We start from the raw sequence: 24,660 nt of genomic DNA, 5'->3' as shown, positions 1-24,660 counted from the left end.
CTGGCATGATTCCAGCGTTTGCGAAGCAATATCGTTTGCCTCTCGCATCAATGGAGTCCCTTACTGAAATAATTAAGAACCTTGAGTCCCGTGGGATAATCTGTCCAGTCCACAGCACCTTCAATAATCCGGTGCTGGGGATATTGAAGCCAAACGGCTAGTGGAGACTCTGCGCCGACCTTAGGGAGCTCAACAAACGGGTCCATACTTCCCGATGCCCTCTTCCCCACATTGAACAAGGGCTTGCCCAGATCCAGGGGTCACAGGTATTCACTGCAATAGACCTGACCAATGGATACAGGACTGTAACTGTCAGTAGGGAGGACCAATACAAGTTGGCCTTTACCTTTGGGGGCCAGCAGTACACATGGACCCGGACTCCCTTCGGATACATCAACTCCGGCAATGAATTCAAAATTTTCCTACATAAGGCCGTGCCCGACCTGGATGAAAGGGGTAACCTGGCCTATGTAGCTGATGTACTCATCAAAAGCTCAACTGTGGAGGAACACATAGCGGAGATCCATTTTGTTCTGACACAGTTGAGGGCAGCCAGAGCAAAACTTTCCTTTCAAAAGGCACAGTGGTGTAAAACCTGTGTCAATTTCTTGGGGCATGAGATTACTCCTCAGGGTCTCTGTCCCCAGGAAAAGAAAGTGGAGGCACTCCAGAAATTGAAAGACCCCACAACTCTGCGGGAACTAAGGAGCCTCCTTGGACTGACTAATTACAGCAGGAAGTTCATTGAGGGCTACACAGAGATCACAAGACCCCTGGTTCATCTTTTGAAGGGAGGTCAAGTGGGAATGGGGTCCTGAACAAGCCGAGGCAGTAAGACAACTCAAAAGAAGCCTCTTACAAGCACCTTGCCTAGCTTGCCCTGTCAGAAACAAGGGGTTCTTCTTGGAGACAGGGTTCTCTAATACATGCTTGACTGCAGTATTATACCAAAAGCATGACAAGGTCAATAAAGTAATCTCCTATGCGAGTAAAACCTTATCCTCTGTGGAGGAAAAATTCAACGACTGTGAGAAGGCACTCCTGGCAACGGTGTGGGCATTGAAGAATTACCACCCGTTTATCCAGGGGGAACACATCAAAGTGGAGACTCCACCCCAGCCTCTGCAATATCTCCAAAGTGACAGAATCCGGCCCGGAAATGTGAGTAATTCCCAAATTACTTCCTGGATTCTGTCAATGCAAGGCTTTCCTGTGGAGGTCAGATATGGCCAAAACAAGAAGAGTCCCCTCGCGCAAAGGTCTGGCTGACTTGCATGATTGTGCCAGAGAAAACTGTCTCGAGCACGAGAGTCTAAAAATCAAGGACAACATGGAGGCATACCTCAATTCCCCACACAAAGTCTTTGAAGAAGACAAGTGTGAGGGAATGCCCACTGTCTATGTGGATGGATGCTCTTACCGTGTTGACAACAACAGGGAAAAATAACTTGTGGCCGGCGTAGGGAATGCATGGGTGAATGAGACCCCAGAACCCCCCGCTGGGTACAAGATTGGTTCCCAAAGTAGTCAAGTGGCAGAGTTGATGGCTGTGCATCAAGCCATCATCACTGCTGTCCAACATCAACTCCATGACTTGGTCATAATCACAATTTCGTATTATGTACAGAACGGGTTCATGGAGCACCTGGTTAACTGGAAAACCAGAGGCATGCTATGTGCTAATAACAAACCCTCGAAACATGGGAAGTTAATCCAAAATATCGATGATCTGGTCACCTCGAATAGGATGACCATCTACTGGAAAAAGATCAAGGGTCATTCCAAAGTAGAGGGAACAGACAAAACTGGAAATGACTTAGCTGATCAGCTGGCCAAAACCGGGGCCATCCAAGGGGATCTAATTGAGATCGAGTCCCTGTTGGGGGAAATCCAGGTCACTGCTATCACTAGGACCCAGACAAATGCTCCCAATGAACTCTCAACTGCACAATGGAGTAAGGAGACCCCAAATGCTGATTTGATTATGGCTCAAAAAGGGGATCCAATAATTGGTAAGTTTTATCAACACATTGAGGACCCTGAGAACTTTCCCCTGACGGATACCAATTACATAGGGAAAGAGGACCTCAGAGTGTTGATGAAATGTCCAAAAATGTTCTGAATCCAAGACGGTTTGTTGGTGAGGAAATCCCTAGCTAGCCATGATCAGTGGGTGGTTCCTACCTCATTCCGAAGCCTGATGTTAAGTCACACCCATGATGTGGCCACAGCCGGTCATAGGGGGTTTCATACAACACTTGAAATCTTAAGAGAGGTTGCATACTAGCCACACATGGGGCAGGACCTCAACCAATACTTGAAGGGGTGTCTTGTGTGTGCACAATTTCAGCCAACATCCCTCACACCGTGTGCCTCTCCAAAAGAGGGGGATGACAGTGCCATGGTCAGATTTGCAAGTCGATTTCATTGAGCCCGTGATTCACTCCTCTAGTGGGAACAAGTACATGTTGACCGTAACATGCTTGTTTACTAAATGGGTGGAATGTCTCCCGGCCCCAAACTGCAAGGCAGAAACAGCAGCTGCCCTGATGATCAACCACATCTTTTCAAGTTTTGGTCTACCCCAAAGGATCGAGTCAGACAGAGGTAGCCATTTCATCAGCGAAGTAATGACAAAGATGTGGGAGATACTCGGGGTTAAAAGGAACTACACATTGCTTACCGGACAGCCTCTAGTGGTGCAATAGAGAGATATAATAAAACAATTGTGAGCATATTAAAAAAGTTTGTGGCAGATTCTGGGCCAAGTTGGGATATTCGATTACCTCTTGTCCTAATGGCCATCAGATCTACCCCATCAGCTGCAACTAAAATGTCACCGTTTGATCAGATGACTGGACACAGGATGGTGCTTGCCCAGCATCTGCCCTACAGAAACCAAGAGCAGACATTGATCAATGCCGCCACAACTCATGAGTATGTTTAAAATCTAAGAAAACACCTTCAACATGCTTTTGCCTTTGCTCAGCGAAATCTAGAGAGATCAGCAGATAGCATGAAGACGCACTATGACTTGAAGACTACCAGAAAAGAATACAATGTAGGAGACTGGGTCTACTTATACAATTTCCAAAGGAACCAGGCCAAACAGCACAAACTTTTCCCTAATTGGAGGGGTCCTTTTGAAATTGAGACAAAATCTCACCAGTCAACTACAAAATCTGCATCCCCAAAGGCAATTTGGCAGAAGGGGAAGATATGTGTGCCCATATTAACCAACTAAAGTGCTGCCATCCTAGGCACACTCTGCAGCAACTGGAGGAGTCTTCTGGAACCCCAGAGTGGGCCACTCCAGATCCATAAAATTCCAACTCTAAAATAGTCCATATATAGCCTATAAAATACAATAATAAAAATGTGTCCTGATTATCAAATGTATGTGTTCGCCCCACTACATTAATAGTGGTGGGGAAATGTCTACAAACATTTTTTTGCTTTGTCATCCTAGGATTGATAAACCATGGAGACGGAAACCAAGGAGGACTACCCGGGGACCGAGAGCAAAGTTCTGAGGGGCCCAGAGTATCGCTCAATACTCACATAAGGACTGGTGAGGAGAACCGATCGATCCACCCCTGATGGAGGAAAAGATGAGGAACTTTACCATTTGTGGAATCAGAAGAGATGAAACTGACATCCAAGTCTTGCGAATTCCCATTGATGGACGACGAAAGCCAAATCCCAAGAGGAGGGGCTTGTGGGATGTTTTTCCCCACTAGTCCAGGCCCTGCAACATTACTGTGCATTGTTTGCATCAGGAACATCATAATGGCCACTGGAAAGCATTCTGCTCGCTAAAATCACCCAGAAATGCGCAGTAAAAATCTGAAAAATAGGCCGCCATCCACTTTTGCCTATGTCAGTGGTAACACAGGAGACCACTGCCAAAACCCACCATTGGCTGCCCACAGAGCAAGGCTGGTTGCCAAAAAAACACAGAGCTTTGTGGAAATCTGTTTTTCTTGGTTGTCAAATTTGCAAAAATCATGGCTCACAAACCACCCAAAAGACCCAACCTCCTTGTTGAGTGTTAAACATCATTCTACTTCAAGAATCCACATAAATACAATGTCCACACAAGTACACTTATCAGAAGAAAATCCACATTGAAGATTGCTTGCTTGGAGAAATATGTCAAAATGGGTGCAATACCGTTACTCACCTCTGTCAGAAGCTGGCGATTTCTAAAACCTGTCATGTGTAAAGTTGGAGATTGAACTCAAAGCATGCCAAAGATAGACTTGCTATCAGAAGCCTAAGAGGTGGAGACAATTCAAGACTATTTTTTAAAAAGGCTGGAATTAAGAAATTGGTTGATGCATTTGTTAAAAATGTAAGTTATATTTAAGAGAAGACAATTTCAGACTTTTAAAAGTTAAAGTTAGCCACATTGAGCTTCAAAGACATTCCACACCTTCTCCCAAACAAAGAAATCTTCCCCCTGCTCTCTTCTAAGAAACTGGCAGGCTGGTGTGAAAGGAACTGGGAGGGGCACTCTTGCATGTTGCTCTTAGTGTAGACAAAGGACTCCTTTGAGCTGAATGAAAATGCTCATTCGGGTGTGACTGACAACAACTGCCCTGGCAGGAAGAAGCCATGAGACTCTCTGACTCAGCCAAGCTTTGGAGGCGGGCCAGACTGAAAATGTGGATTGGAAAATAAAGTAACTGTATGTTTTAGAAAAAGACTTATAGCAAATTGTACTGAACTGACAAAAATATGAAACTTAGAGATTATTAAAAAGAAAAATTCGCTCACAGTTTAAAACTAATCTGGAATCTGTGCGACATTCAGAGACTGAACCACACAATTATTAATATTGTAGCTATTGTGATTATGCTAGGAACATGAAAAATTACAGGAATATGCCCAGAGGGTATATGCATGTATGTATGAAAAATTGTACGGATCCGAAAATGTGTAACCAACCAAAAGTACGAAAAATTGTCATTTATGAACCAAAACTCGTAGGAAGATAAGATTTGGACAGAAACATACCTTAGTCAATCTGTCATGTAATTAAGCATTATTAACAAGTTGTGCATATTGAAAATATGTTTTTTTTCGGAAAAATAGATTTTCAAGGTAAAAGCAAAGGGGAGGTTCTTCCCTAGATTGGAAATGGCAGCATCACTCTGACACATCATGACACCTCATGACACACTGTTCCTTTCTCAAATCAGGGGACAGGGAATTCTCTGACCTATCAGATCTTTAGAGGGTTGGGCATTGTGTATCAGCCTCCTCACCCACTTCGGAAAATTGATAAATAGGGACTGTTGAGGACCCACAGACACGCATCCACTCATCAACTGACCCATTGGCGATGCACCCTGCAGGAAGTTCCAGACTCCAGAATTCTGAAGTAGAAAGGCCCAATCCAAAAAGCTGAACCCTTTTCAGCAGGCCTTTAGAATCTTTTGCAACCTGATTCTAACCCAAAGCTTTCAAGGGGCATCACAAAATCCAACAGACTGGCTGAGCTGTTGCTGCTTCTAGCTAAGAACCCTGTGCTAGAACCAAGATCCAGACCCATAGAGCATAGCTGTACCCAGAACCGACCCGTCAGATCCAGTCCAAGAGGCCGTGCAGACCAGAGTGCCTTGCTGAGAGCAGAGTCCAGGTGCCCTGAATCCTGTCCGGTGGCGAGTGAAGTCCAAACCCATGACCAGATCTTTGACGGGCCCATTCCATTCCAAAGCCATAGTTGTAAGTATTTAGCATAGAACTGTCCATAGTCATCTCTTACTATTAAGTAATCCCATCCAACTTGTTCCAATATATCCATAACTGCATTATTGAATCTCTTTTGTCTATCCTAAATCTTTCTCTCCTCCATATAATCCTGTGATAATTGTAGTGATAAGCATCTTGGCGCTAATATATAATTTCTGGAGAAAGGCAATCATCTCAGGCAGATAGAAACCATCCGGAAGCGCCTCTGGATAGGTAGCTGTGCTGCCCGTGTAGTTTGCGGCCCCATAGACTCCCTAGTGTTAAGAAATCTTTGTTCGAAAATCTTCAACAGCGCATCTTTCACTTTGAAATCTTGACTCTGTTTCTGAAAAATCTACCTTCACAAAAACCTCTGTAACTTAATGTCATTTTGAAGCTAACATCTTCAGCTTTCAAACAAACCCAAACGACATTCCTTGAAGTTTTTCCGTAATCGCGTTTCTCACACGCGGAAAAGTTACTGCGATTTAGTATTTGACTCAATTCCACTCCATGTAAAATAGCTATTTCTTGCTTCCAACTTCTGAATTTAGTTTTCCATCTGCTAATCATTCAATAATCATTGCTAGTATTGACCTGACCCAATCCAAACAACGCTCACTAGTTCTGAATCCCATTTAGCGAATTAAAATCATTTTTAGCATTTTCCCATTCAATTCAGACCCCATTTAAAAGCAATGGACCTGTTTTACAATCATACCTGTTCTCTCTAAGCTTGCTGGGGGAATTGGGATTGAACTGCATTGTTGATTGTTATTCCTGAAACCTGTGTCCCCTCATTCCATCTCTTCATATTGCATAATAGGGGGGGATTGAGTAATATCAGGGGAAAGAGTGATCACATTGTCTCTGATTGAGTTCATATCAAGTTTTATTTCTGTGTTGCATTCTTTCCTATCATTGCATTTCTTTAACCCATACAAAGTATTCTCTGCTACATTATTCTTCCTATTCCTACTCCCAATTGATTAAAGAGATTGTTGATATTGTAATATTACCCATTGCTGATCATTGCATAAATATTCATAAGAATGATATTCAGATATTATTCATATCTATAAAAGTGTAATCTATATATTGTTAATTCTTCAAATAAATCTTTTAATTTGCAAAACAAACCTACTTCTTGGCTGAGTGAGGCTGGGGGGATTCAAAGAGAGGGGCGTTATATAAGGGTACATCATCCAGAATTAAAAGAACTTTTGACATAAAAATATATAAATAAGGGTTTCCATTGGGCATCCTATACTAGGCATTGGCTTAGTTGGAGTGCTGGATAGAAATCACTTACACAATTGCTCGCTCACTTGCTTAAACTTGAGCTGTGATGCAAAGCCACAAATTCCCACTGCATTTCCTTGTGCCTTGTGACACATTTAACCATGGGCAGCTCATCAATCATTGGCTAAAAGCCTTTCATACTGACCAATCCAGCAGCAGAAATCTTACCTGTTTCCATCTCCATGCTAGAGTTTGGACTATAGAATTCATCTCTAATTTCAATGCACGCATATATACAGATAATACATATTGTGGGGTGTGCACTACACACAATGGAGCAAGGCAACCCAGTGGGATCCTATGCTCACTTGCTTAGAGTTCTTTTATGATTGGATGACTGAGAATAAATGTGCACGCTATGCTGATGAGACTAAAATACTTCTGCTTTCTGCCCCTTGTTCTACCGCATTTCATTTTACTCGGGCTGATACTGTGGTCCCCACACCATCATCAGTCTACCTTCTGAACATTCTTTAAGCACAGTTTTACATCAAACTGTCCTTCGAAAATTACAACACAGTTTGTCAAATGCTTTAACTATCATCTAGACGTCAACAGAACTATTAACATAAACTTAGAATGGCTCTAGATAGAGCTGATATAATCTCTTGGTTGGACTGCCCTCTCTTCCTCTAGTAGGGACTTCTCCACTGCTTAAGGTCTACCTACATCCATTCAAAATAAAAAATAAAAAAGGAACAATGTTCTACACGCTAAACCCCCATTATTACTTCACACACTCTCCTTGAGGCATTTACTTTGGTGACCTCGTCAAGTTGTTTTGCGTGCATTTCGCTTTGTTTCATGTTCAAAGTCCTGCATAGATTGACAAATCCTTGAGTCAACTCTTAGACCTAAAATCAACTCTTAGACATAAGATCTTCAGACATAAGATCCTGGTTCCTGCCCACGACAACAGGCATGCTTTCCTTGATTTTGAAAAGAATCTCAAAATCCCTCTGTTCAGATGTGATTTTGTAAACCTCTTTTTTCTCTCTCATCTGTAGGAGTATTGCACCACACATGAATGTGTTATCAATGCTCTGTCAATGAAACATTTAGAAGGCTTGCAGATGGCACGACATTACTGTTGCTGATACAGAGTGATGCAAAAGTCCCAAAGCAAAAACCAGCAAGAAAAGGCACATATCCTTGTTTAAATTGTTCTAATTGCAACATGGTCCAAAAGGGCGACACTATATTTCATCCAAACACAGGTAACAAAATGTATTTGAAGAACTATGCAACATGTGAAACAGCCTATGTAATACACAGTATCAAATGCCCATGCAGCAAGTATTATGTTGGACAGAAAATCTCCAGTATGCAGACATTTTAAAGAAGCAAAGCACCACATTGTGCAAATTAAATTCCAAATACTGGATATAATAGAAACAAGAAGAGGCACAAATGAGGACATTGTACCTAATACATTTACTGTGTGAGTTTAATCACAAATTAATCTGCACTCAAGCAGTTATTTATTTAACATAGCAGAAATATTTAAAAACATCATAATTTGATAAAAATCATCCTATTAAATCATTCATACATTCATCCGCATCCATACGACATCCATCAAACTACTCATACAACACATCAATAAGTACAAGATAAAAACATATAACAAATATAACAATCCATCCACAATTTAATTATTGTACAAAAAGTTTTTGTGCAAAACAACACATAGTGTAAGGCCACAGTAGGTTTTATAAGTGGTCAGCAAAACAACACATAGTGCATGGCCACAATAGATTTTATTAGTGGTCAGCAATTGGGATAGGCCAAAGAGAATCTTCATAGGTCGCCTTATCCTAGGTTTCTCTACCGGTTTCGACGTATTAATGTTGGTTTTGTTACGTCTTCATCAGGAGATTACAAGTAGTTGTCTACAAACAAAACAAATATGGAACCATCAGTTCCCTATATAAAAAACAGGGGTTAAATGAAAAAAGAAGAAAGGTGGAAAGGAAGTGCAAGTGCATAACTTTGCAGAGCTCAGTTGCAGACATAAAACGTTCAGCTGTTGTCCTGCTAAAACCCCCAAATGTATATATATATTTGGGTTAAACTATGGGCGTCATGCAAGGAGTGCTACCATAGAAAATCAGTGTCCCTGGGTCAGGCCGGTGTAGGTCATGGATGTAGAACCAAAAAGTGATGGAAAGATAGATACACACTAAAGGATCAAAAGAACAAGGCCCACATGAAGGTGTTGGGAAAAGCTCTAGATAAGATTTTTGGAAGAAAACTAACAAACCAACCTTAGCAACCGCAACAGGAGTCAATCTGTTGTATTTTATGTGTCTGGAACTGGAGACACTGTCGTACAAATTGGCAATGTTCTGGTTAAGGATCCTGCGTGGCAGTTGGCTGAATTTTAGGCTCCAATCTGTAAGGGTTTTATAAGAAGTTGTATCAGTGGCCCCGGCCAAAAAAGGTAACCAGTAACATATTGGCCCATAAGGCTGCAAAACAAAGGATTTTGGGAAGAGAACAACCCCGAAGGTCACATCTACTGTTATATTACCCGAGAAAGTCCGGGTGCTGGAGTGGTGCAGGTTGGGGAACTCACGCACCACAACAGATGTCTTTTTTCAATATCCGTGTGTCAGAAGAGGTCTAAGCGTCTACAAAGCAACAAAGGAAACGGATCATGGATTGTGCTCCATGGATAATTCAAACCTAAATGGCATAGCTATGAGTCGGGACGTTATCCCTCGTTATTTGCATGGGCCCCAATTGTCTAACAGCTAGTGAAATTAGCCAGTGTCTGAGATGTCTAGTCCAAAGTTAGGAACCTCACTAGAATCTCCCATACACCTCGCTTGACAATGGGGGCATGATACCATTAAGGTATTCAGTAGCTGGATACAAAGCTGCTTACCTGGGGGTGGCAACCGTTGGAGTGGGTAGCCGCTGCAGGAACGGGAACGGAAGTCCGCAGGCCCAGTTAAACACTCGGGTAATCTCCGGCCAGTTCTGGAGAGCAAAAGACGTGCATCTGAACTGCGTCATCATTCTGGCGTGCTAAAAGCACCTGACATCCTAACACGTGGTTATGCTGTACCGCGTTGATAGGATGACGATCACCCTAGGAAACGCGTGATTGTTAGTACACGTGACACGTGCATGAGTCACCTGTGAATGCTAGTCGACGTGGCTTCAAAGTAAACACCTCACGTTGCCGTGGCAACAAGAGCGCTCGAACTGAATCGAGTGGCTTGCATTGCAAATTGCGGGCCCATTATTAGCTCCATGGTCCCTTAACAGGTCCCGCTAAGGGTGGCTGGTTGGACCAGCCATTCCTGGTGGTACGCTCTAAGGGACCTCGGAATGTGGCGGTAGGGGGTTAATGGCACTGGCATCCTTAGCGGTGCCTTTAGCCCCCTACCGCCAGGGTCGGAATGACCCCCAATATGTATATGAATTAACACTTCATGGTAAACAAAGTCTCAAAACGACATCAAGTGACAATTGACTTAGTCACATGGTCTTAAACACATGCAACAGGAGCAAAACATCCATATCGGAGCTCAAAGAGATCACAAAAAAGTTGCTAAGCTAAGATTAAGCAAAAAAAGAATCCAAAATGGCTTCCGGCACCATTTTAAAAGTATATAAACACACAGGGCAATCAGACACATGCATCCACACGAGTCTGGTGCCCTGTTTCTCAAAATGATACCTGAAACAGGTAAGAATCCCCCTTTTGGGAGAAGAAACTTTTACTTTGAACCATTCTTATTTCAAATTGGATAAAAGTAATACCCTTTAGAACACAATTTATACTTTGATACACAGGTCATCTGGAGTATCAAGATCAGAGGCGAGTTAACCTAATGCACTGAAAAATTTATAAATTACATACATTTCTCAAAAATAGTTTTTGAGAGTAACGGAGATGAAATAACTGACATTGGAAATATTAGCAATACAACAAGAATGTGTATCTACTTATTATCACACAGATATAGAGATTCAGAGTGGATTAACAATTGGAATCACCACCAATATAATGAATATAAGAGGTTGGCCATAAAGCAAAGGAAATTGAAGACACATGTATTATTTAGAATAATGTTTTGTGTGATAACATGAATTTTGATACAATTGGAATATATAATTTGAATATATGATTTTCCCAAATATTCATCTTTTTACAACAGTCCCTCATGAAGGTCAATACGGACTGAAATGCGTTGGACAAAGAATATTTTTTCAACAGGCCTACCATAAGATAGTCGTTATGAATAAATACAACCATTCAGAGAAATTCATACAGACTTTCTGGAGTATCATTGGGAAATAAGCATGAAAAATTTAATTGGATTGCAAAAAGTAAATATAGTGGATTACCACGCAGGTCCTTCCAGCCGTCTGGTCTGGGATACCCAACCCAGACTCACACTTGTCAGCACTGATATGTCCCATCTAAAACTGTAATTAGGATGAAGCAACATAATGGTGTGGATTTAGGGGTGGGGCTGCTGGAGATCTGGGAACAAGAAAAGTGAGGTTATAGTGTGGGCTGGTCTAACAGCAATTAAGGAGTGCCGCAAAAAAAGTGGTGTTAAAAAGGGTGGTGGAGAGAGAAGTGATACAAAAAGTGAGTCAGTAAAGGGGGCAGGACATGAAAGAACTGTCACAGTTTATTATGCGGTCACGATCCACTCAGGGAGTTCCTTTCCCCCAATCATGGTGGTGCACAACAAAGCGCTCTTCTTTTGTTAAGGTTCAGTTTGTTAAGGCCTCCAACCCACCTCGCACCCACTCCCAACAAATACCTGGTGCCACAATGGACTAGGATCCAGGCCGATGTGTAGTAAGAATATAGATTTATTAATTCATTTAAACCACATTTGATAAAAAGACTAACATCAGCCACCAATGCTCTGGCAACACAAGAACAAAAATGACTTCCGCAGTGGGACCAACACAGAGCTAATACTGAGATATGCAGTCAGAATTTCCCACAGCTTTCTTTTCAAATCCCTCACCAATACAGAAAAAGAACAATTCAAAACACACAGTGATTGCTGATTTGGTTATATTATTTTTCTCTCATCAACCCCCACCCTCCAAACATCAATTTGACTTGGCCCCTCTGAATTGAAGGCAAGTGGCACAGAGTGAGAACACAATGGGAAAATCGTGTTTGGGGTCTGATAAAAATGCCCTCTTTGGAAAAGGGATTCAATGGGAAAAGGTTGTTCACTTATTACCACAGATGCAATATGAGGGAAAGAAAAGCAGTGGGAACATTTGTTTTGCCACACCTAATCAGAACAGGCAGGTCTTTGTGGTTTGGGTCAGAGCACAATGGGAGCAAAGGGGCAATTTCGTTTTTCCCACCACACATGCAAAGGAAATACAAGGCTTCACACTTTTGATTTAAAATGACAGGGTTCAATGCAGAATTTTGTTTTTCACCCTGCACCCCCACTTGGAAACAGGGTTTTGGATTTATCCTTTTGGAAAATCTTTAGGTCTATACCGGCTCAAAACACACTGGGAAGAGCTTGTTAGTATCAACTGCTAAGAAAACACATCCCTTGATTTCTATAAGGGAATTAATTGATTTACTTTAATTCAATTTGCTAAGAATCTACACAGACAAACATGATATTTTGCTATCGGGAATTATTAGAACAATACTTGAGAAAATGCAGACCCTAAACAATCTATGGCTTTGAGATAGTTTTACTTACAGGAGAGGCCTTGTAATGGGCACCAGGGAACAGCAGGGAACCTCTGGGGCAGCAAGGGTGTCAGTCAAGGATCCCTTCTAGCTCCTCCAAGGGGTCCCAGTCAGCTTCTATGTCTCCTGGTCCCTGTCGCCAATGCAAGATGTGGGGCCTCTCTGCTTGGGTGTTTCTCTTGGAATAAGTGAAAAAGCCCAGTTCTGATGCAAAATGGTTTACTTATAGAGCAAATAACATCATGAACATGTCATGATTCCTGCAAAAGGGATTGGTTGGTTTTCTCTACCCACCTCCCACCTGTTTGTTAATAGGACAAGGAGATGAGGGGTGTGAGTTAGGAAAGCTATGGTAGGAGAAAGCTTTGTCATCCCAAACTGACATGTGGGCTTGGTATGTTCACACTCTGAAAATCTATCAACATGGCAAGTACCCTATTTTTTCAAATCTTTACATGTCTGGATATATTTGTAAGAACTACATTTCATTTTAAGGCCAATATATGATGCTAATCTGAGGTTGGCACACCCTTCCTATCAGAGATACGTGTTTTTTTATTTACCCAGGAGCCGTATCAGTGAAAAATATGCCACTTCATGGTTTCCATGTTAATGTTGTCCTTCACCCTCACACCAACAATCAAATCTCTTGGAATCAAGGGAAGGCCCAAATCAAATTTTCATTAGTAACTCCAGTAATGTTTATCGCACAAAAATCATTTTGACACGGGTCAAAGGGAGTTACTGTCACCTTTAAAAAAAGTCGAGAATGACCGTTGTGTCATATACGCTGCCCTTTTTATGCACTAATATGTATTATTCCATTAACTAAACTCAAGCCTTTCCTTTGTTCTCTTAAGTTGCATTTCCCCTTAAGCATGTGATTAGCACTGTGGTTTAAATCTAGGCAGTGTATTTCTTTCTTTTTTTTTAAACAATGGATCTGATTGATGGTTAACAACCAGACCTCTCTCTCCAGGACCAGCAGAGGAAAGGTCTTGGAGGTTAAGTTTAATTTTTAGGAGAAATGCCCAGCTGCATGTATACATTCAGCAAGAACTGGCTTTTAAACTCACACACAATACATTTTACATGACATTTTATTATCTGGGCCTTATATCCATGTGTAATGTACTTCTTTAATCTCACAGTTACAAAAGACATGAGTATCACTTCTGGATTGTCATATGTATAGGGCAGTTATATGAGAAAACCTGTTCAAACGCTGCAAGTCTACTAGGCACTTCTCTCTGCATACTGTCATTTCAATGAGGAAAATGGAAGTTCTTTTATTTCTTATAATTGCAAGAAGCTTGGTTTCAATTAAGATTTCGGGATCACAGTCTTATGTTGCATAAAGATATTGTGCACACTGGTATCTGTCTCTTTAAGTAAAAAGTACAGCTTTCCATGGATTTAATAAAACAGCATTTTCAGCCACATGTCTTTCCCTTTCCTTGTGGAAAATGCACTTCACACATCTTCGCGTTTTTGGACTTCCCAACATATGTCTCTTTCATTTGAGATTTAGGCTTTTCTTTAGTTCAATAGGCCTCATTTCCGGCATCACCATTTCTGTGTTGGCCTCATACTTCAATGGGACTTCTCAAATCACTCTGGCCTCTTTATTTCTGGCATTCAGGGGCTATACTTTACCCCACAGAACATTGATGGGAGAGGGCCGTCTCAGACTGGCCTGTAGGGCAATAGGGCAATGCTCAAACCAAAAACGTTAAATGCTGCTGTGGACACTTTTTTGGCCAATGTGGGCCAGTTCGATGAGTTACTTCACTGTGTGCCTAGTAGTTTTGATCAGTGGTGCTGAATAGATATCTTTAAAAGGCACAATATGTATCACATTTTACAAAAACCTCCACCTTGGGTACCTTTCAAACAGTCTGTCACAAAAGGAATGAATTGCCATGTTCAACAGTGGGCCACTTTTTCATTGGTGCCTGAGACAATTTTATGCCCCAGTCCGACCCTCAGAGAGGGGCAGGGAAAGGACTGGGTTAATAAAATGTAACATGGGTGGGTAGCAGGCACGAAAGAGGCAGGTCAGTATGGAATCTGGTTTTGGAATTGGTAGGTCAGCTAGTGGCCACGAGGTGGGACCATTGCTGTGAGTGGGTTGTGATGCAGATAGTGAAGGAAAGGGAGAGTTGCGGGTTCTTTTCATGCCACCTTTTTTAAATTGGAGGTATGAAAGCTAATGTAATATGGTGCATCAAGAAAATCGTAGACGTTAGATGCTAAACTTAGATTCCTGAATAGAGTTTGCTGGACAAATTCTTTAAGACAAATATACATGTCCCTTTTCATTAATGTTGACCTGGGGATATACACCATTCTGACGTTACTCTAAAGGGAAATGTAAGATCTTCATGTTTCCCTAAAATATGCATTAGCCCCGCCTTACAATTCCCACCATGCAATCCTGCACTTTTCAGTTTGAGCTTGCTGCAAAAAGGAACTAACTTTGTGAATATACGCGTGTTTTCTTTCCAAATATGCCCCTTACAGTAATAGAATACATGTTTACAAGTTATTGCTCTTAGACTGTGTGAACCATTTCTACATGTGCTGCAAAAAAGCTATGTTTTGGTATTGTCAACACTCAATTTAACCACAAACATCTGAAAAAAATGAAAAGACAGGGTTCATTGCATTTTGCTACGAGTTCACCAAATTCAACTTTTTGTTGGTTCCAGGATTGGAAGCAAAAGCGATTTTGAGTGTCTGTTTTCCAGTACTCTAATTTTCAGAGCATGGTAGTAGCTTAGTAGTTGAAAGCAAGGCCCATCCGAGTGTGTGCAAAAGGAGTCAAGGCTTCAAGTGTAAGGGATTTGCAGCCTTGCCCTATATGAATATGTAAGTGTTAAATGGCCTGTCACTGCCAATGCAATTTTTACATGTCCACCATAAAAAATAGTATACGTGCTCATACATTTTATGAACGTTCTACCTAGACTACAGGAATGTAGGCAGTGGTCAGGAAAATTCTGTGATAAACTGCCTTTCCTCCTTCCCCATGCTTGTGAGAAGAAAAGCCAGGTGCAGAGGAGGTGCACATCAAGCCCAAATCCATGTCAGAATAAGGGGTAAAGTCATAGTCATATCTGCCACAGAGCTGGCAGGTCCCATATAATGTATACATGCTGAAAACATCTGTGCCTTGCACACACGCAAAATGTGTGCTTTTTATCACTTGCGTACTCAGTTGGTATGTACAAGTCGCACGTTTTTGGATAATCAGAGCCCATATTTTTAAAGAAGCTAAGAAGGAAGCCTGACTGCAATGTTTTACAGGTACTAAATAAGCTGTAATATCACTGTACCAATATATAGGGGATAATAAATGAGAAATGAAGACTGCCTGAATCATAAGTGAGAGGTGTCAGGATAATGGCACTCTTCATTCACGGGCTGTGTTTTTCTTCAGTTACCAAGAAAAAGGATTCCTTGTCGGAAACATGTAGCTACCTGCTTACCTGAGGGATATACCCAACACATGGTGAGGATTTGCCACACACCAGGAACATTCCTGTAAACTTCACAAGTCAAAAAAGTACTGAGGGCCACATGATTGGGGTTTTAACCAACTTTAAATTCACAATGAGAAATAGCAAAAGCCTTTTTTTGGAAAATAAAACTTTGCACAGTCATCTAAAATGTTCCATTGCTGCAATGAAAGAATGTACTGAAAAAGTACTGGCACAGGTGTATATTTTATCTAGAAAATATGAACAATCATAAAAGAAAACCCAGCACCAGTTTCTCCATTACCTGGAAAATATTGTTACATATTCAACAGAGCGTAATGTATTCACCTGTCATTTCAAAAACCAATCACAGTGCATGACCTTTTAATTCCATCAAGTGATGCATTTGTAAACACGAATAGCTGCCTATTGAAAATACACTATGACATAATCGTGGATGTGAGACTTTAAAATGGGGAATACATTACTGTTTAAATGTATAGGAAATCATTGGTTATCTGATATGGCTTTGTCAAGGCTGATTATCCAGCGAACCTGACAAAAAGTTCAACTCATGCCCAGCCCTGAAAATATTGTACATGGGGGTAGGTTGAAATTCTAATGAGATGAGTGGACAGATGGAGTCAAAGAAGGTTTGATTATCTTACATCAGAGAAACCAATAAAAAATCCCTATAACAAAGATCATCAAATCAAGGCATCTGTTTAATAAGATGACTCCCATTCATATGGACCCATCTTGAAGGAAACATTTTTATGAAAAATAGATTTAAAATCCAGCCCGGCTGAATCCAGGATCTTTTGGATACAGGATCCTTTGAAAAGATTCAATCTGTTGGAAGCTCAGATTTTCCAACTCCCCCGCTTCAAATAACGATTATTACATTTTGAACTAGGCCTTTCCATACAATTCTCCAGAGTCGACCCATGAAAGCCTTTAGAAACAAAAACATGTATGTCATGCAAACCCTATTAAATCATTAAGTGAAAGGATACCTGGACACAATATTTCATAATTCAAGGAAATTAAGCTAATTTTAAATTAGCAAATTAAATGTATTTAACATTATTTGAAGCTCAAAACTGTTCAGAGTGTGCAAATCCCCACCCCCTCAAATGTTCAGAAATATGATCAATTAATGACATTTAAGGGGTATACTCTCGGGGATTGTCTGTCTATGAATCAATCCAACAGAAAGACTCGTCCAGTCAAAAATGTGAGGTCATGATGCCATAGTGTGGGAACAATTCCAATTATAATGGTACAAACATACAGTAAAGGTGTGGACTTCAAGTTTTGAGGCTGAAGTGAAGGAGAACACTTGCTGCAAATGGATGAGAAATGAGCTTGGATAGTATCTTAAGGTAATTGAGCCTTACTGATGAGACCACCTGTACCTGAGGCAAACCCGTTATCCTACAAGAGAGAAAGAGACGTGAAGGCAACTGCTGACATGGTGTTGCTTTGAAACCTTGTGAGGGTCCCTCCTGCCTCTGCGCCTTAAAGTATTTTTCAAACCTAGCATAAAAATGTGCCAAATGTTATTATACAGGCCTTGTGGAACCAAGTCTGTGTTATGTCCCAGGACTGGATGGACTGGGAGATATTTCCACTAGGGGAATGCTTACACATGTAAAGTGAGCACTGCATTTTCCTTTCTTGCTGTATTCAGAACCAAACCGGATTTGCTTTACATGGGAAAAAATTGCATTTCTGCACAGATAAAGCACAGCTCTTTGTAAATCTGAAGCCAACCTAATCAAACTCTGTGGATTTTCACAGGGATAGCCTGACACCAGATTTGCAAAAAACTGCACATTTCCACAACTCAAGGATTGAGTCATACCTTTTGACCGATGAAAACCGTACATATTTAAAAAGACAGATTGGGGATGAAAGGAATCTTAGCCATGTCACTTCCAGTTCCAGAGAATATGATGCTAAAGCCAATTACGTCAACTCCTCACTCAGAACCTTGCAGAGAAGGGGGAGGACCCTGCAACACTGGGACCCGTTCTGCAATGTAAAGTGGGAGGGGACATTATTTCTTATTAGAAAATCCTAAAACTGTATACCTATGTTGGATATGTGAACCATCACTACACTATGAATGATAACTTCCTTTGATGCTGCTTGCCCGTGTTCTGTTTGTGCCTGATGAGGACTGCAGCTACCAGTATTCCTGTGGCGGTGACTGTTGGGCTGGACGAGCCCTTTGAACTTCAATTCCACCACATGAAACATCTGACAGAGTGCTTCAGCGACACGTCAGCACCACAAACACCACAAACGAACAGCAAGACACATCACTGTCATGCCATCAGATGACGGAACGGAGGATGCAATGGGCCGGACGCCTTGGACAGCTCTGCCGCTGCAACATTGGATCCTGCAGTTGACGGTACGATCATGACTCGAACCAATTCTTAATGCAAATGGAGAAAGCTTGACTCCAGCTTTTGACTAAGCCACCCTTCTACCTGTTATGTCTGCAAGAACACTTAGATCTGTCAAATTGAAAGCACAGTAGCACATGCTGAAAATGTCGGATACAAATCAGCACATGCAGCTTCCATGTATGAGCTAGAAACCCAAAGCACCACATTTACATATAGGGGACGGTGGGGGAGTTCATTTAAACGTGTTTTACATTAATATTACTTTTTCTATGCAACTATTCCCTGATACCTATACCTGCTATTGATACTGAGGAGAATACAGTATTTAAATTTGATATGTGAAGTAGTGGAATACACTGGCCTATAAGCAGTGATATAATTATGGAATTGTATTGTGTTGTTTAGAAATGATAGTGTCCTATCAGATATGGATTTAGAATTGTATTTGATTGATCTGTTGTGTGACTGTGTGTGTGCACGGTTTATGGGAGTATTGCACAGGCAGGCCAATTCTTGTTTCTATAAACCAGTTATAGATATATCAATATTTCGTTGTGGTGACTTCCCCAGCATAAAGTTAGGGGGCCACCGTTCAAGTGATTTAACTTGAATAAAACGGAATTTTGATTCCTAATACAGCCTGCTTCTTATTCCAGAATTGTGGGGTGGAATTGTATATTAGGGGACATCGATTTAGGGCATGCGTTTTATGAATTGAATCCATAAAAGATCCCACAATTATGAACCCTTGTTCTCAGGAGATGACATTCTACCTACTTAGTGAACATGCAAAGCTCCTTGCATTGCAAGGGAACCTACGCTGTATGTCATGAACTCATAGTGAAGCTTATTTGGTTCATATTGGCTGTAGTGGCACTTTAAGGCCCTTTGAGAGAAAACGTGTCAGTGAGCAGAGCATAGAAAAAGGGGCTCTTAGGAATGAGAATGGAATGCATTTTACATTTTCATCACTGCTTGCTACTCCAATTGTGACACATGATGTAATGCAATGGGATTGTGCACTGTTAGCAACATATCAGTGCAGCATTTTTAGAAAGTCGGTGTGGTGACATGTTGTAGTCAGGCATGTGGTAGACATGTTTGGGCCAGTCCTTGTGTCTAACCCTAACTTGTCCATCACACTGGATAGGGATTTCTAGCAACATATAGAATCGAAGCTCAGGCAAGTGCTCACTTTTCCTGTCGAGCTCTGCCGTGTCCATATGTGTGGCCTTCTAGGTGGGAGCCGGGTAAATAGCAGCCACCAGGAGCCGCAGATCCCTTGTGCTGCCGCTAGCTCCAGGTCTTACCCAATAGAAGGAGGCACAGGCCCTGCCTGACTGGATTGGTCTATCACCTCCTCCCTTTCCTTCTCCTAGAGATGTGACATAGCGGACTCCATGTCATCAAGCCACCCTAGGAGCTGCAATAAGAACTGTGCTGCCCATTGTCTTGTGGGGGAACAGCCGACCTCCTCAACAAACGAGGAATACATTTTAACACCTATATTGTTATCCCCGGAAATGTGAGATGTACACATGTAAGGCTATGGGGTGGAGCTCAATTCAAGAGGGATGACATTGACTAACAATAGAAGGATGAAAGTACAGCAAAACAAGTGTGAGGGCCTACTGCAAGGGATATTGCCCGCCTGCTGGCTATCATCAGATCGCTCTGTAGCAGAGAGTTTATTGTGCCACACTGCACTTTATTGACGTTCCTCTACTTGCTTCTTCGCTCAGATATTACTCTCAACCCCCAGCTAAGGGATACGCCCTGCGCTTCAGTCTCTGGTTGTTTTCTTTTTTATGGCTCTCTGATCGCAGCCAGGTTCTGGGCTACCTCACAAAGCACGCTTGCCGTTAGCTTCACACTTCTTCAGCACTTTCTGGCTGTTGTCAAGATTTTGTCAGTAGCCCCCAGCTCGGTCTAGGCAATATGCTTCCCTTCCTGCCTCAGTCTTTGCAAGGCCTGCACTGCAAGGTTCAGCACACTTCTCTTCTAACCTTCTTTCTCAATCTGCCCCTCTTCTCTAGGCCACAACCAGGGGTGGACTGGCCTATAGGGATCTCTAGAGATTTCCTGCTAGGCCTAGGCCGCTGCACCCTGGGCCTCTTTTGTGCGGTGACCTATTTAATTTCCAAATGTTTTCATAGGGAAATGATTGGGTTTGCTGAAAATGTGTAATGTAGGGTCACTTTAAAAATGATTTCCAGGGCCTATTTTGGTTCTCAGTCCACTCCTGGTCACAGCCCTATCTCTCACGCTGTCTGCCCTTTATTTCTGTTTTTATACTCTTTCTCTAACCCTAACTGCCCCAATCATGCCTGAGAATTGTGGGTCATTTCAGCCATAGTAGGGTAAAGGACACGCTAGCGATTCCTGTTCTACTTTCCAGCCATATGTTTTTGCTCTGTTGATTTTCGTTTATATGTATTGTGAATATCCCTCATTTCCATGTTCAGTAATTGCTTGATTATCACGAGGAATGTGGGAAGAGAGCTTAAAGCATTGTCACCATTTTATGCCTGGCAGAACGGCCACTGCACCCCCATCGCTTGCAGAGCCGGCTCCCTTGTTCCCTACTGACTGACATCTCTGTAGTTCCTTAATTACGTGCGATTCAAGAATTGTTTGGATCCACCTAAATCTGAGGAATCTGTGGTCAGCGCATGTGCTTTTATAGAAGCCGGTTTGCAAACTGCTCGATCCACTGTGTAAAAGGAGCGTGCCCAGACTCAGAAGCCGCTCACTTGCTCAGATGCACACAGTTGCCATGGGCTGTGCTTCTGATATGGTGGTCCCTGAACTGCCAGCCTGCATGTTCCACATCCTCATTGTCCTCTAAGTCGAATGCTGTCATCCTCACCAAGGGCCGCTGTCACATAAGGTTGAGGAAGGCAGAGAGGATCCATCATATACCAGCTCCCGGGGTTTCTTCATATAGCAGGTGACATGCCCTCGGCCCCTGAGCTGACCAGTCATCCATAACCTTCTCCTTCAAGGTGACATTATTACACCATGTACAAACAGCACGATTGGGTAGGGTACCAGTCATGCAGTCCAGCATTGGATAATCGATAACAATCACTAATCATGAATTTGTACATCTGTAAACAAAGCCTGTCACCTATGGAGTTCAGTTATTGGTTTCCTGCAACTAACCTTCCCTTTGCGTGACCAGGAAGATTGCAGCGACCACCTGAAATGCAGAACACAGGGCTGTCATGCTCAACAACACCACCACCAAGACCTCCGACACTGTTGTGAGGGAATATGTATATATGCCTGCCAGTTCAGGGTTGTTTGGGCCTGTGTGGATCGGATCTGAGGTTAGCTGCCTTCACACAAATTCATCTGGATTATCAACGCCAGGAACTCATGAGTCCAATTACTCTGCCACAACATGGGAGAGATGTAACTATACGATTACGCCACATCTTGAGCCTGCATTATGGTTGCTTTTGCTGCTCAATATTCCTCCACGACTAGTTGTGATACCTGTGAACTCACAGACCACACTCAGTTTGAAATTCCTATCATATTGTGCTTGGGAGTTGCCTGTTTGGATTGCTCCTTCCTCGTCCAGCATGCTATAGCACCACACACCGAGAATTGAATTATGAACCGCCTGATGGCCCCTCACACTTCCCACCTTTTTTGCTAGGTCCTGAGAGCCCTCTTCTCCCCACCTCCACATGAGCTCTCAACAATAGTGTGGCTATGGTTTTTTGCACTACATTTCAACTGGCGCAAATGAGCCACCCCGCGAGAAACTAAAGGGCTCGGACAGCCCAGAGCAGTCAAGAATTCCCTGAGATCATCTGTTTCCTCTGCACCTGAGTGGTCTCTCACCTACAGGCAGGTCCCCTCGCCCACTCCTAGAGCTTGCGCTTGGTATTTAAGATCAATCATGATAAATTATACACATGCACCTCATTATGCCACATCTAGCCCATTCGCCATCCCCAAGCCACTAGGCCACTCTGCGCCAACGGAAACATGAACAGAGACGTGATGTACACAGACAAGCAAACCCTACTCATGACCCATACTTATCCGAACACGGGTAACTGAAACCCCATGCCAGACCAGACCTTCAAACCAAACAGCAACCCTGCTCGTGTCCCCGTGTTCACACTATTCCCTGTCATGCCAGGGAAAAGGGGCATTTCAATGCAGGCCTCTACAATAACAAGACCCGCATCATCACGTACACACTCTGCATGCATCTTACAATGCTGTCCATAGGAAGGTATGTTAGGATGGGATGAGGATGTGCTCAAGGAAGCTTCCCTGTGCTACTTTAATTTATGTTGTGCAGTGATGAGATCTCCCATGATCCCCTGTGAGACGCTTTATAACAATATGTTTGTTAACACACTTCTGCACTTAAGCTACACATCGATTCATGTTGCTTTTTAACTGTGGGCTTGTATCCGGTGCCATGGTACAGTGAAATAGGATTGCACCGTGGATGTGGTCACTAGCACACGACAGATGATGTTAGTGACTTAAGCCATGTTAGGCAAAGCATGCAACCTTATTATTAGACTAAAAACGAAAGGGCTCATTTTGTTCCGCCAAAGATTTTGCACAAAGGGAGCAGCGTAAGAGTGCTCTTGCATGAACACCACTCCCGTCATACAGTTGCCATCCGTTGTAAATGTAACATCTGGATAGACACAGGTTACCATGTCACTGTTGTACCAAAAACAAATCGGATCATGAATGCCTCCTGCCAGTTCTTTGCATAGCGGGAGACATTGCCATAGATTCCTTTTGATTCAACCTGCAGGTGTGTATTTATTTGTATTTATTTGAAGAACATTGATGTCACTTTCGATGAAAAATGAATTACTCATGTACAGAAGGTGGAGGCATTCCCCGTAAGATTTTCTATGAAGTAGCACGAAGATGAGAACAAGCAGGGAGCCAGTTTATGAAGGCGTAACCAAAGTGAGAGATAGCCAAGGACAAAACAAAACATATATAAGAAGCAGGTGACTTACAAAGGTAACATTACCCTAGTGGGGTAAATGATTCAAATTCAAGTGGTGTACTTTTAAAATACACATCATTGCATTATTAAGGGGCACTGGAGAGAGTGGTGGGGTCACGTAGGGAGGAAGGGGGAGAGGGCAGTGGAAGCTCCATCTTTGGTAAGTAAGTGACATTTAAGCACAACTGTGTGCTTTGATTATGATGGGAAGTTTGTTCTAATGGACCAGGGCGAGTAGCGAGAAAGAGAGGATGCAGGGGGTGGGGGACATAGGACGGTGAGGTTAGTGCAGAGGAGGAGGGGACAGAACAAGATGGTGAGTAGACAGAGGAACAGTAAAACAGGTACTGGGGAGAAAGACCATTGATTGTCAGGGCTGTTGCTAGGTCTGGAAAGGATCCGGGGCTATGCAAATGTCGGGACTGTTTGGACTTGGGGCTAGCTAGCCTTTTGGTTGTAGCCCCTGAGCTTCTATCTGGGGCTACAACCAAAGGACCCGGGCCTATAGCCCCCTCCACCCCCCTAGAAAGGCCTCTGTTGATAGCTCTGTAGACTAGGAGAAGGAACATCAAGAGGCAATGGTTCTGTATGAAGAGTCAATCAGCATGGTCTTGGTATGCCGAAGTGGAGGAAGGTTTGGGTAGTTTGCAGAGAGAGTGGGTACTACATTTGAAGACTTTGCATAGAGCTAGGAAGTAGTAAAGAGGAAGGTCAAGGAGTAGGCATGAGAAACAGTCCAGTTTGTAGAGAATGAGGGAGATTCAAGTTTTTGTACAGTGACGAGTACAAAATGGATGAATTTTCCAAATGTTGAGAAGGTTGAGACAAGCAGCAGAGATGTAAATATTACAGTCACTGGTCCCTATGGAAGAGGACCCCAAGGTTGTGAGCCTAGGGCAGTGGTCTTCAAACTTGTTTGGCCTGCCCCACCCCTGAGCAAAATTTGGGCAGGCCGGTTCCCCCAAAAATGCCAAATGGACAGTATGTACAAATGGCTATGAACTATTGCGCGCC

Source organism: Ambystoma mexicanum, chromosome 4p, assembly GCF_040938575.1.
Source record: "Ambystoma mexicanum isolate Mex_15411 chromosome 4p, UKY_AmexF1_1, whole genome shotgun sequence".
Taxonomy (NCBI): Eukaryota; Metazoa; Chordata; class Amphibia; order Caudata; family Ambystomatidae; genus Ambystoma; species Ambystoma mexicanum.
This window is presented reverse-complemented; position numbering follows the sequence as displayed.